This window comes from Phalacrocorax aristotelis, chromosome 1, assembly GCF_949628215.1.
Source record: "Phalacrocorax aristotelis chromosome 1, bGulAri2.1, whole genome shotgun sequence".
NCBI lineage: Eukaryota > Metazoa > Chordata > Aves > Suliformes > Phalacrocoracidae > Phalacrocorax > Phalacrocorax aristotelis.
In genome coordinates this window covers 175,338,730-175,351,051 of record NC_134276.1, presented here as the reverse complement: position 1 = coordinate 175,351,051, position 12,322 = coordinate 175,338,730, and the positions used below count along the sequence as shown (strand labels likewise).

At 41.0% G+C, this 12,322-nt stretch overlaps 1 protein-coding gene across 2 annotated transcripts in view; it reads left to right on the top strand.

The window, feature by feature from the left end:
• Positions 1 to 207: 207 nt before the first annotated feature.
• Positions 208 to 12,322, top strand: part of SYT1 (synaptotagmin 1) — a 360,508-nt gene continuing 348,393 nt past the window's right edge. For both annotated transcript variants that reach the window (XM_075080749.1, XM_075080747.1), the window contains exon 1: positions 208 to 296. The gene's annotated coding sequence lies outside the window, so the exon portion shown is untranslated. The remainder of the gene's footprint in view (positions 297 to 12,322) is intronic.

The following is a 12,322-nucleotide window of genomic DNA, read 5'->3' as shown; positions in this document are numbered from 1 at the left end:
GCGCAGCCCCCGGTGCCGCCTCCGCCTCCCCGCCCTGCCTCGCCCTGCCCTGCCCTGCCCTGCCCTGCCCTGCCTCGCCCTGCCGGCCGCCGCTGAAACTTACCGCCCAGCGCACCGCCCGCCCTGCCGAGCGCCGGGGGCTGGGACAGTCCGCCTGCCGTGCGCGGGGGCGGTCCGCCGCGCACCCCCCCGCCGTGCACCGCAGCCCCGCCGCGGGAGGGGCCCGGGCGCGCGAGGTGCCGCCGCCGCGGGGAGCGGCTGAAGGACGAGCCGGCTGCGCCCGCCCCGGTTGCCAGGTAAGGCAGCGCTCCGGGGCCGCCCGGGCGGCGTCGCCTCGGGCGGGGGGACGGTTCGCCGGGCGGGGGTTTGCTGGGGGGGCGCCCGCTGGCCCGGCGGGGGGAGAGCACATGCTCCGGGGGCGGCTGGCGGCGCCGCCTGCCCGGCGGCTCTGCCCGCGGCTGCCGGGGGCGGGGGCCCGCCCCCGGGGCGCTCCCGGTGGGGAGGGGGGTTGAGGGGGGCGGTGGCGGCTCAGACAAAGGGGGCGCCCGTGGCTCTCCCCCTCCCCATAAATCCGCCGCGGTCCCCCGCCGTCGCCCCTCGCCTCGGCTGCGGGAGCGGGGCGCCGGCCGGCCGCCCTCCATCCCTCTATCCATCCCGCTCTCCATTCCCTTCTCGCCGGTGCCCGGAGCCGGCGCCGCGGCCGCTGCCGGGCCAACTTGCTTCTCCGGGTTCCACCTGGCCGCCGCCGTGCCCCCGGTGGTCTGTCCCGACTTGGCGGGGGGCATGCCGTCGTGCCTCCCCCGGCACCAGCCCCCCCGGCCCTGATCTCGCCTCCTGCCCGCAGGGCAACATCGAAGCGTTTGTGGATCAATTTACAAAGAGCCTTTCCTCCATTACTTAGAAAGGCTGTCAAGCTAATGGATTTTCTTTCCGTGCAATTTCATTTTGTGTCCTCGGACGTTCTTTCCTTCATCTTATTTAATACCGCTTGCCTTGCTTTGATTTGGGGTACGTTATGGTCTGGTTCCTATGCACGCACAGTAGAGACAGGGGATCAGCGCTCTGTTTAAAAGTTAATTTTGCCTATCAAACTCTACTAGGTAGAGTAGTAAGAAGGTGGCAATGAATGTCAATATTTCTTTTGTTTCCAGTCTTCTGAAATAAAGATATCAAATGGGTACCAGCTTCTGCTAGTCAGTATAGTAAGTAAATTAAATGTAGTCATTGGAATGAGCCTTTATGGCACTTTCAACAGTCTGTAATTCAATCATCTCTGATACAAGCTGCCTTTTGCTATTATTCATCAGACCCAGCTGAGTGATTTCTGTCAGATGGGAAGTGGTAGAGAGAAATCTCTAGGTAAATGTAACTGAAAAGCTTTCCAAGTGGAGTCCTAAATGAGCACAGAAAAGCATTTGGACACAATATCGAAGCAGATGTTAGCATCCAAATAAATCGTTTCTTTTGATTGTCTGGGGGATGTCAAGTCCTATTTTCCTTATTTAATAGCCATTTGTAGGTGAAGAAGAAGGAGCTCTCTGTTTAGTACCTTGTAAACTCCATGCAAAATGCTGTAGCGCAATAATGTTTCACTGTCTCTGAAATAATATTTCCTGCACAGAGGTCAGTAGAGTAATTTTAGACACATACATGTTGTAGACCACAACTAGACTGCTAATCAGCGATGGCGATATTGATCCTCTGAGCGGCTACGCAGCGTGCTATCCGTGTTGTGCGTTAATCTGTTACGTGCTGTTTAAACTGCCTTTTTTGTCTGAGAGAGTTACTTCATCCTAAGAAATGGAAGGTGATAGTTGTAGACCTAAGGGGAGATTCCTTTCCCTGGTGGGTTGATGTCTAGAGTTACAGATGAGCAATTGTTTTAGGAGTGACCCTGAAAAGGGGAGGGGGAGTTTCTGGGTACAAGGACAAGTAGGCAGCAAACTAATTTGCTTTGTGAGCATATGAAATGTCATCTCCTGCCATGCTTAAATAAACCTGCTCAGGAAAAGTGTAAGGAGATTCCACGTGTGTCCAGAATAGTATTTTCCTGTCTATCTTGGAGAAAAACGACACAATTTTATGGCTTGGGAGTCGAATATCTCTCTTACGAGCTTTTTGGAATTGTAGTTCTATTAGTAGTGTCCGAGGGGAATGTGCTTTAATGTGGTCTATTACTTGGCTTGTGGTATAGTTGCTCAAAATTTGCATGCATGCAATTCATAAATTGAAAACTATATAGCTTAAAAACATAGTGCAGGCAGCTCGAGTGAGGAGAGATAATTTAAAAAAGAACCACAGGGCAGAAGATAATGACATACTGTAGGAAATAATCATACTCCTGCACTTGCAAAAGCATGAAATGTTCCAGTGTAGCCATTTCATACAAGCCCAATTTTCCTTCACATTAAGAGTGCCTAAGTGAGCCTTATTAATGTTTGATGCAAAAGATGCTAAATCCATTTTAAGGCTTGATACTGGAATTTAAAGAGGTAGCTCACAGACTAACAGTGCAGTTCTAACACTTCCCCGGAACAATTGTGAAAAATAATCATTTATTGCATATGCCACAGCAGCGCAAGTGGGATATAGCCTTCTCTGTAATATTGATTGGTGAGAAGCCCTTTAAAACCATAGATACGAAACAGTGTTTAACAATCTGAAACGCTTTCTTACCTTAATCATAACTTAAGTTGGATATAAGAGCCCAGAAGATGCTAAGAGTCAGTTAGCATGGTAGTTGAGAAGGTGTGAGATAAGGGAAGGTTCTGTTTGTCAGAAACCTAGGGGAAAAAAAAAAAATCTATAGTTTTCCAGCTAGCACAGAGAGACCGGAAACATAAAATCAATTTTTATGGTCTTTTGGCAGGGTTGGCTGTAATAAGTAAAAAGAAGGAGCAGCTTGGGGTCTTGGCAGAAGTTTTTAAGCCACTCAGCTGTACAAAACTCAGTTAATTTATGTTTCCTCACATGAAAATGAAGCTCTTATTTAGTATACAGCAGTCTTTTCTTGTCCGTTCAGCAGTCCGATTACAATTCTAAAAATATGTGTGAATGTGTGTGGTTTTATACACTTATACACATTTAAACACACAGATAAATTCTTACTGGAAATTGCATTCGGAATAAAGAGTGCACGCAACCTGATATTACCTGCTGTGGAAAAGACTTCAAAGTTTGCAACACAATTGAAAGGGGCAAGAAGATATTTCTGTATACCCAGAAGCAAAGCATGGAGGAATTATTACGCATGGGTACCATGATCTTCTTCCCTCTGCTGGTGATGCCCATATAAATGTGCAGTTTCACAAAGAGAAATACTTCATCGTTTGATTTACTTTGATTCTCTATAGAATATTTGTTTTAAACATTACTTGGTATCTAGGAAGAAGCTTAATTAGAAATATACATAAGGAAGGCTTGTTAGCCAACTATGAATTTGTGTTTACCACTGACATTTACTAAAGATACTTGAGGTTAAAATAAAAGCATTTGCCAGACTGAATAAACAAAGCATTATGTTAACAAATATTTTCAGGATCGTTATGTACAAATGTTGTCTTTGCTAGACAAGGCTTTCTTCCTTCCTAATACACCCCAGTAAGACGGGGCGGGGGGGAGTTAGGAAATGCTGGTTATACTGTTGTATCTTTTACAGAAATACCAGATACCAAAGCAGAATGCATTAGGAGGAGGACAACTGACAAGGGCTTTTTGTGATTTCTTCTGGCGAGATGGTAGGAGCAGGCTACAGGCAGTCTCTTGCAGGGACTACGTGGACTAGCCAAGTGATTTGTACAAGCAGCATGTGGAAAAAAGTTGTCTGGTTTAAATAATAAAAAAGAGGCATATAATGACTGAAAGCTAGATATGAGCTGGAATAAAAATGTCTCCGTAAGGATTACTTTTGACAAATGTCTAATCAGAGTGTTTTAGAGTAGTCTGGGGGGTTTTTTCTTCTTTTTTTTGGTTTTTTGTTTGTTTGGTCTTCCCCCCCCAAACCCTTCCACCAGTGACTTAATGAGTAGCACTCCATGGGGCTTCCGTTTACTGTAAACGCTTATGAGGCAGTTCTCTTATCACTACTAGTCCGGAAGTATTTTCCCAGAACAGCAGGCACTGAACACTCCTCCTTGTCCATCCTAGAGGGAGCGATGCTGCCATCTTTTAAATTCTCAGAGGTTTGCCAGCTCAGGGTGCCACTTCTTTCTAGCCAGACCTAAAGATGCTGGGAGAAATGCATCGGAAGGCAAAGTAAATCTAGAATGTCTCATGTGTGGTGTAGTTATCTAAAGCTATTAATAGTTACATGGTTCTTCTCAATTTGTACGGTTTTTGATTTTAAAAAAAGTGTCACGAGAAATTATCCAAACTAGTTGGTTTTCATCAACTCTGAATAATTATATTAACATTTCAGGAAAAGAAAATTTTCTTCAGAAGCAGATAAAACCAGTTTGGATACTTTAATGATGCTGTCTACAAGTTTCCTAGGTGTTATGCAGGATTTATTGTAGTACCTAAATGTACTGTAGTAGTTTTAATAGCCTAGCCATGGTTGTGGTGACTAGGTAGTACAGTGCCTCAAATACATGAGGATACGTGCCTCAAAGCTGCTCAGTGATGATTTGATGAAATTGATTATAAACCTATCTACAAGTTCTGTTTTGTACCTTTATCTTAAGGGTATTGTTTTCCTATATGTGGCTCAAAATCAGAGTAGCAGTTGCAATCTGGGAAGGCTGCTAACCATTACTCAGCTTGGCTCTGAGACATACGATTGCCTGCAAACTCCCTCATCTTCATGTGCTTGGACAACCATGTAGATATGGCAGTTGAAAAATAATTGGAGTGCTTTTGTGGAAAGTGCTGTGGAAATAAGGCATTTGTCAAGGAATCTTTATCTGGTTCAGGAACCCATCTCTAACAGTAACACTTTAGACCTAGCTCTCCTTATTTGGAACACTTAATGACCACTTGTAACATGTAGTTTTAATTAATTAAAACTTTTTTACTTCTTTCCAAAGCTATGGAGAGTATTTCTTTATAATTGTCAGGTTTTATTTGATTTCTATTATCAAATCTTAGAGCTGGGAGGAATTCTTAGAGGAATATGTGACAATTACAATTAGTGTGTGGTGGTTTTTTTTAAGGCTAAATGTGGTAACTTAAGGAAAACTTACTGGCATGATCTTTTGATAGAAGACAGAATCTATTGGGCAATAGTTGACGGCTAAAGATTGATAGGGTAATACATTCCAATGAAAATAGTTTTGAAAGTGGTGGGTTTTTTTTAGAAAAAGACTGTTTGTTTCTTTTTGAAACTGTAAGACTTGTGTTTTGACCTCAGTAAGGCATTTGATTTAGTTTAGGGTGGTGATCTGATTGTAAGAAATAGTACTGTAGAAGGGCATCATTGTCCGTGTGAGCAGATTAAATTTTTTTTTACTTAATAGATTGCAGAAGAGATAGCATATGGGGAATCGCCATCTCCATTATTCCAACTCTATTCATTACCTTTAACAATGATCTGGAATAAAACACAAAATCCATATTCATGAGAACAGTTCTGATTTTTTTTGTTCCAATTTTAATAAATAAAGTTGAAAAAAGTGCTATTATAGACTGATTTAATTTGGTTTCTCATCCTACTACATCTGAATAGGTGTTTTAACAAAGTGAACTGTAATACTTTTGCCCACTTCCAGGAAAAAAAATGGCAATTTTTCCCCCAAAGAGTGGCTCTGAGAAAAGACTTGGGGATTACATCTTGGGAACATAATCTGTCAATATTTTAAAGAGCAGAGAAGCCATATGCATCGGTTAACACTGAAGTGTTGAGAGTAGGAAGGGTGCCCAACTTCAAAAAGGATGCTGGGCGACTAGAATTAGTTCAGAAATTGGACACTGGAGCCGTGTCATTTGAGATGTGCCAAATCTGTTTCTTAATGAGACTCCTAAAAGCTTACCATTCTCTTTGGAAAGCTGTATATGCCAAGAGCTTCCATCATTCCCACACTGTGAAAAAAAACTGGTATTAAATTGTGCTCTAGTATGTAAAAGTTCATGCAGCAGTGAGGTCAGGTATGCAAGCTACACTCAGACTGGAAATAACCTTATCAATTTTTTTTGTCTATCACAGTAGCAAGTGTATGGGCCAGCTTACTGAGGAGATGACACCTTCCTACTTGAAGTCTCTAGATCAGTATTTTCTTACCTTTTAACTAGACGAGGTACACGTTCCAGATTTGATGTAAAAATTGCTGGATTTCTGGTTTCTGTTAATCATGAGAACAGAGTATATAATCTAATCGGCTGTCCTCCTGGCCTTAAAAATCACCAACCCATTGAACTTGCAGCCATTAACTGCCATTGAGTCTCTTGGATTAAATAATATTTTTTTGTAAAAGGTGTTGTGACATGTTATTCTTTAGTGTGAAGAAGTTCTGTATGAACTCCTCTGAAGCTGCCCTTGTGTGTTACAATCCTATTTTTGTCCCACCTTACTGACAAGGAGTTTCTGCTTATTTATCTAACTGGTGTTAATCTTTGAGGCCTGATTTAAAGCCCATTGAAATTGATAACTGTTCCTTCCATTTATTTTGTTCTTCTGATGTGTCTTAAAACCATAAATTGTGCGTATCAATAGGAATTCCATTTAAAAAGAGAATGCCTGTTACTCTTTAAAATGTGGGAGGACCAATATCATGTGTCCTATCAGTCTGGCCTGGGATTGTGTAAATAGGCCCTAGCAGGTGCCCATCAGTCAGAGGCTACCTGAAGGACTCTCTTCTGCCAAACCTGTTCTGGAGCTGCCCTTGCAAGTGGCAATTGTGCCTTGCATTTGAGCCAGGGAGCCATGGCAGAACTCTGCTTTGCCACCAGGATGAACTTGTGTTTGTGAAAATCTTCCATGACCTCTTTCCGTGTGTCAAGCCATGGTTGGTTAATTGGTGGTACTGGTAACACAACTGGTGCCTGTTAAGAGAGGCTCTACTGAGGTGGCAAGTAAGTGTTATCTTTGAGAGTGTCCTCCCACTGAATTGCCAGAGATCTCCTTGAGTAGTCCACGCGAAGACGGAAGACAAACACACTTTTGAATGGAGGTGTAGTGATGGTTAAATTGCAGGCTCTCTGGATCCTGAAATTAAAGTTTACCTCTTTTCTAACAGCCCAACTGTTTCTAATTAAAGATGTATTTGTTAAGCAGTTGCATATGATAACTATATCTGGGACATACTAATATTACCTCAGGAGAAGTCTGCCAGTAGATGCCTTTTTATCTCTTCCATAGTTTTCATTTCACCAGAGTTGTTTTTCATATACTAAAACCAAGGAGTTATCTTGCACTTGCTTTTCAGATTCAGCGTTCTCTATTCAAGCTTTCTTTGCTTACTCAGCTACTAGTTAGAGCAGAGAAACACCAGGAAATATCCATGTGACCTTGACAGAGGTTGGTTGCTTCTTCATGATATGCTGTAGCTGCATGAGGCCTTCGCTGCTTTTATCTTGTATGTTTGTTTTATTTTTGTAAATCCTACATAATAGGATTGAAAGGTTGCTTTCTGTATTAATGTGTATCATATTTAGTGCTCCTTTAGCTTGCTGAGAAAATGCTAAAAGCGAGAACTTCAAGTAAAATCATCTGGGACAAAACCACCTGAAGTCAATGCTATAGTTATTTCTTGCATTTGTCATTTTCAAAATATATGTCCACTTTTAATAATGACTTGGACCTTCTTTAATATTTGATATGCAAATATTGGATTTACATATTGGACCTTGGCTAATAATTAAGCTGTTTAGCATAAATTATTCTTTATAAATATTGATGGAAGTTCTGTCTTCTAGGTGAGCAAGGCATAAAACTCACTATAAAAATCAGTATTTTAGAAGAGTAATACATGTTATCTCAGTATCAGCTCAGACTTTTGAACTGAGCACTATTTGTCCATGTAGTGTCAATTGGCTTCCAAAGCAACAACCGGCCACATGTCCGTTAAAGGTGATAAACCAGACTTCTGCAGGCATAGCAGAGACTCTCTGCACTGTTACTGAAGGATTCAAATGTATCCCTAAAGCCAAAACCTTTTTCTGCCTTTCCAGAAAGTTCATGGATATCTGTACCCATCAGCAGGATTCCAAAATATATGTATAGTACATAGGTGAAACAAAAAATAATTGGCACAATTTTAATGGAACTTGTTATAGCTTTTTGAACTTTTTTTTAGTATTAACATGAAACTGGGAGCATTTAATTAATTTGGGTTGAAAATTGACTTTTAGAATGACTCTGCTCTTCTACTTTTATCTTAAAATAACTTGAGTTCAATAGTGTTAACTGATTTCACAGCATAAAGCTAAATTATTTGCTGGAAGGGATTATCACCTGGCATCTCTTAGTCTGTGGTGCTACTGCTTTCTCCCACTCAGTTCTGTGACCTTTTTTGTGATGAAGAAAAGTAGTCCCTTCTGAGGAGGTAAAGAGACAAACTTAGCACAGTTTGCAGTGTTGGCTTTAGATGTTTTAAGTAGGTGAATGTGTGAATTTGAAAGGATGAATGTGAGGGTGGACAGGTGGCCATAGGTGGATGTAGTGAGTACTGAGCCCAGTTGAAGATGTATTGAGATTGTTACAGTGAACAAATTATTCAAGGTTTTTTTATCTTCTGTTAGGCTAAAGATTGGCTGTTTCATGGGTCCTTTTGGGATAAATATATTGATGATTTTGAATAGCTTAGGATTTATGCTGATGAGGCAATGTAGGCACTTATCCTTAAACTGTGAAAAATACTTGTTCCACCTTCCTACTTAGCACTGGTAAGATACTTAAAGGGAGCTGCTTCAACAGGCTTAGAGATAATTGTGGTGAATAGATTTTTAAGTCCGAAGTTTGAGAGGTGTATGTAAATAATGCAGAACTGTTCTTAGTGTTAAAAGGTTGGACTAGATGATCCCTGAGGTCCCTTCCAACCTGTGATTCTGTGATCTCATTCTGTAGTGATTTAAAAAAAAAAGTGAGGGAATGTACTGAAACTTTCTCACCCTGAAAGACAATCAGCAAATCTATAGATTGTGATTAGTCAAGTTTATTTTAGTTTAAAGCTATTGCCCCATTATTATTCACTATGAGTTTTCTGTATGTATGTGAAACTTTAGTAGGACTGGGAGGAACTAAAGGACTAGTAGCGAAGTGTGTAAGTAGTGGGGCTGCGTGTTGTTCAGTGACAGTCAAAAATTCTGTACCCGTTGTTGCTGAGATAAAGATGATGTCCTGTATGATGTATCCCTGCATAGCAGAGAAGGAACCAACATTAGCTAGTTAGTCGCAGCAAGTTAGTCTCTAAGTCTAATCTAAGTCTATTGTGCAGTAAGCATTTTCACCATAGGAGCCAGTATCCTGGCAAATGTGGATGCAGTCAAAGCAAGTACAATACTTAGTTGCAACAGTAGTAAACACATGGTTTTTTTCCTAGTATAAGGTGCACAGAGCTAGCCTGCAATGGACACATGCTGAAATTTTGTTTCCTGTTTCAAAGCAACTGCTTCAGGCCACATTGCTTTTTCCATCGGACTTGGCCTAATGTTGTACATCCAATTCTGGCTCGCTTAGACCAGAATTCTTGTAAACATATTTCTCAGTAAATCATATTTAATTTTATTAGATGAGCTGAATTAGATCCCAGAAATTCAGATTATTTTTTTTTTCTTCAAAGCACTTATAGATGAATTGGAAGGCAAGACAAAAAGTAATTTATTGCCACCATTGCTTAGAATAGCTAGTTAAGCTTTTAAACCTGTCTTGTTCTGGTAGGCTGCTTACTTGCCTGGACACATGGGAAAAATAAAAAGCAGTATTTTTTTTTTTTGGCAAACATACTAATGTATTGTGGGCAAGTTTCTCCTTTTTTTTCCTTTTGTATGGAATAAAGGAAAAGATCCAGGGGCGATGCTCACCTCTCCACATCCTTTGTTAACATGGTGAATTCCAAATGTGGGTTGTAACCAGTGACAGCTGTTTCATCAAGAGCTGCTCCATGTTTGTGAGAAGCAGTGTTTGTTCTGCAGTCTCTTTAGAACAGGGCCTGACATATCTTGTAATGTGTTTATACTGTGCCTAACGTAATAGGATCCAGATCTTTGACTGGGGATGTGGACTGTTCTGCAAAACAAATAATAATTAGTCCAAATGTTGAAAAAGTGCCATTATTTAAGGCCCCCAGAGATCAATAAACAATTCATTGCTGTAGCCATATCAACCTTCTCCTTCAAAGGGATTTTAATTGTATCATGAAAATTTCATACTTGAAAATGTGAACACTTGTCTGTTAGGCACTCTGCTAGGTATAAGAATATTTTGCTGGTCACTAAGGCTGTACTGTTCATACTAAGGATCTTAGACACTAAGTTTAGAGCTCTAATTAGAAACTATGCTGAGCTACTCATTACAGACTCTTTACCTTCATCCGTGTAAAACTGAACACTTTTAAATAGAAAAAAGTTTCCTGTTTCCCAGTAATCTGATTTGCTGCTTCTCAGTTGAAAACTGGGTGAACTATTTGGCTTGCTATGGAAGAAAGCTATTTTACACATAATGCCATGCTCACAACAGGGATTTGAAGTATTTGCAGGTGGGATGGTACAAAGGGGCTGGATTTTAGCCTTATGTGGCCAGGAGGGAATTTATCTGGCATAAAGGAGATAAACCAGTTCTAGCTCCAGTAATACTTAAGAGAGTAGCTACTTCATGGCAAAATGCAATTTCTAAAGGTTTCTATGATAAAGGAATTAGAAAAGTTCTGCTACATCAGCTTCCCCAATACGGGAGCCAGTTTATCTGTTTGGAGGTTAGTGTAATTATTAGAGATTTCTGCTCCTCCTTTCAGTGAGAAGTTGATACAGGAGAACATCTAGTCCTACCCTGATACATCATAGTATAAATGGGTGAAACAAATCAAAAGCCAAAACCATAACTGCCCAGATAGGCTGTCCTGAAGGTGGACCTGAAGATTTCAGCTAAAGATTTTAGCATTAGTTTCTGTGAAGTATGTGTACAAGTCTGTACATATCAGCTGGTCGTTTATATTACACAGGAGCCAATCAAAGTAGTGTCCTATTGATGTGGTGAAACATAAATCCCATATGACAGATGGGGATCAATGGCAGAGGGAGATTAAGGATGGGATTCATCTCATTTAACTTTAAATACCCTCAGAAGGTGATTCATTTGACCTACCTTAAGCATCTGTCTTGGTGTGAGATGGACTGCTCTCTGGAGGTATCTGTTCCTTTCCAATGAATATAAAAAGTCTGGGATCACTAAATGAGACGTATCAGCTAATTTTTAGACACCTGACATGGGACAGTTGAATCCTAAGTGATGTGCCTAAGGCCTTACTGGGGAGCCTGTTGCAAGGCTGAAAACTGAACCCAGGTATTCTGAATGTGGATTAATACTGCTAATCACAATACCATCTTTTCAATGAAGAGAAGAATGGCACTGGCAAAGTATGGGAAGGCTTGTATTGCCTCTCCTGGTTGGCAAAGCTCTTGGAGAAGAGCGGTAGCTCAGGTGTTGCTAGAGTGTGTGTTTTTCCCCTCTGAACTGTAGTAAGTTTTGCGTCTGATTGGGCATGGTGCTTTTTGGGGTTAGCTTAGTTCTTCCTTGCTCACTTCCCTGCACACACCCACCCCCCAGCTTCCACCTAAATGTAAGGCTATAGTTTTGGTGTGGTTTGTGACCGAGGTGAAATTGTTTTCTGAGCTGTAGTGCCGAATCTGTTTAAAAAGCTTTGTGTAATTTGGACATAGAAATCTGCTTTAGATGATGCCATTAACATGTGACCCCCTTAAATTCATGGTATATCTCTTTATGTGGGAATACACCGTGACGTTAAAGCTTCAGGGTGTAAATTTTTTTAAATGAAGGTGTGTGGGAAAAAAAGCAGCAGGGGAAAAATTCTGTATTAAGATGAAACAGAAGCTGGTAATGTGGAAAATAATATAGGATGTATATTTTAAGCTTATGCAATTTCTTACTCTAAAAATTGGGAAATGGCTGTTGGTTTCAGAGTGCTGTGTATAGTAGGAATTGTATTTTCAAGTTAGGTCTAGAGTGAAGTTAAATTAGAATGGTCTAGAAAGGAAAATCTGGTACTCTGAAAAATTATATCACAGCAAAATGGTTGTCTTGTTGACATCTTTGGTCATGAGAATTTCTCATTCCTTTCTATCTTCCTCTGAGTTAGCAGCTAAACATGTTTTTATAGCGAAATGAACCTTTATAAGCTAGACATCAACTATATATAAATGCAGAACAGTGCAT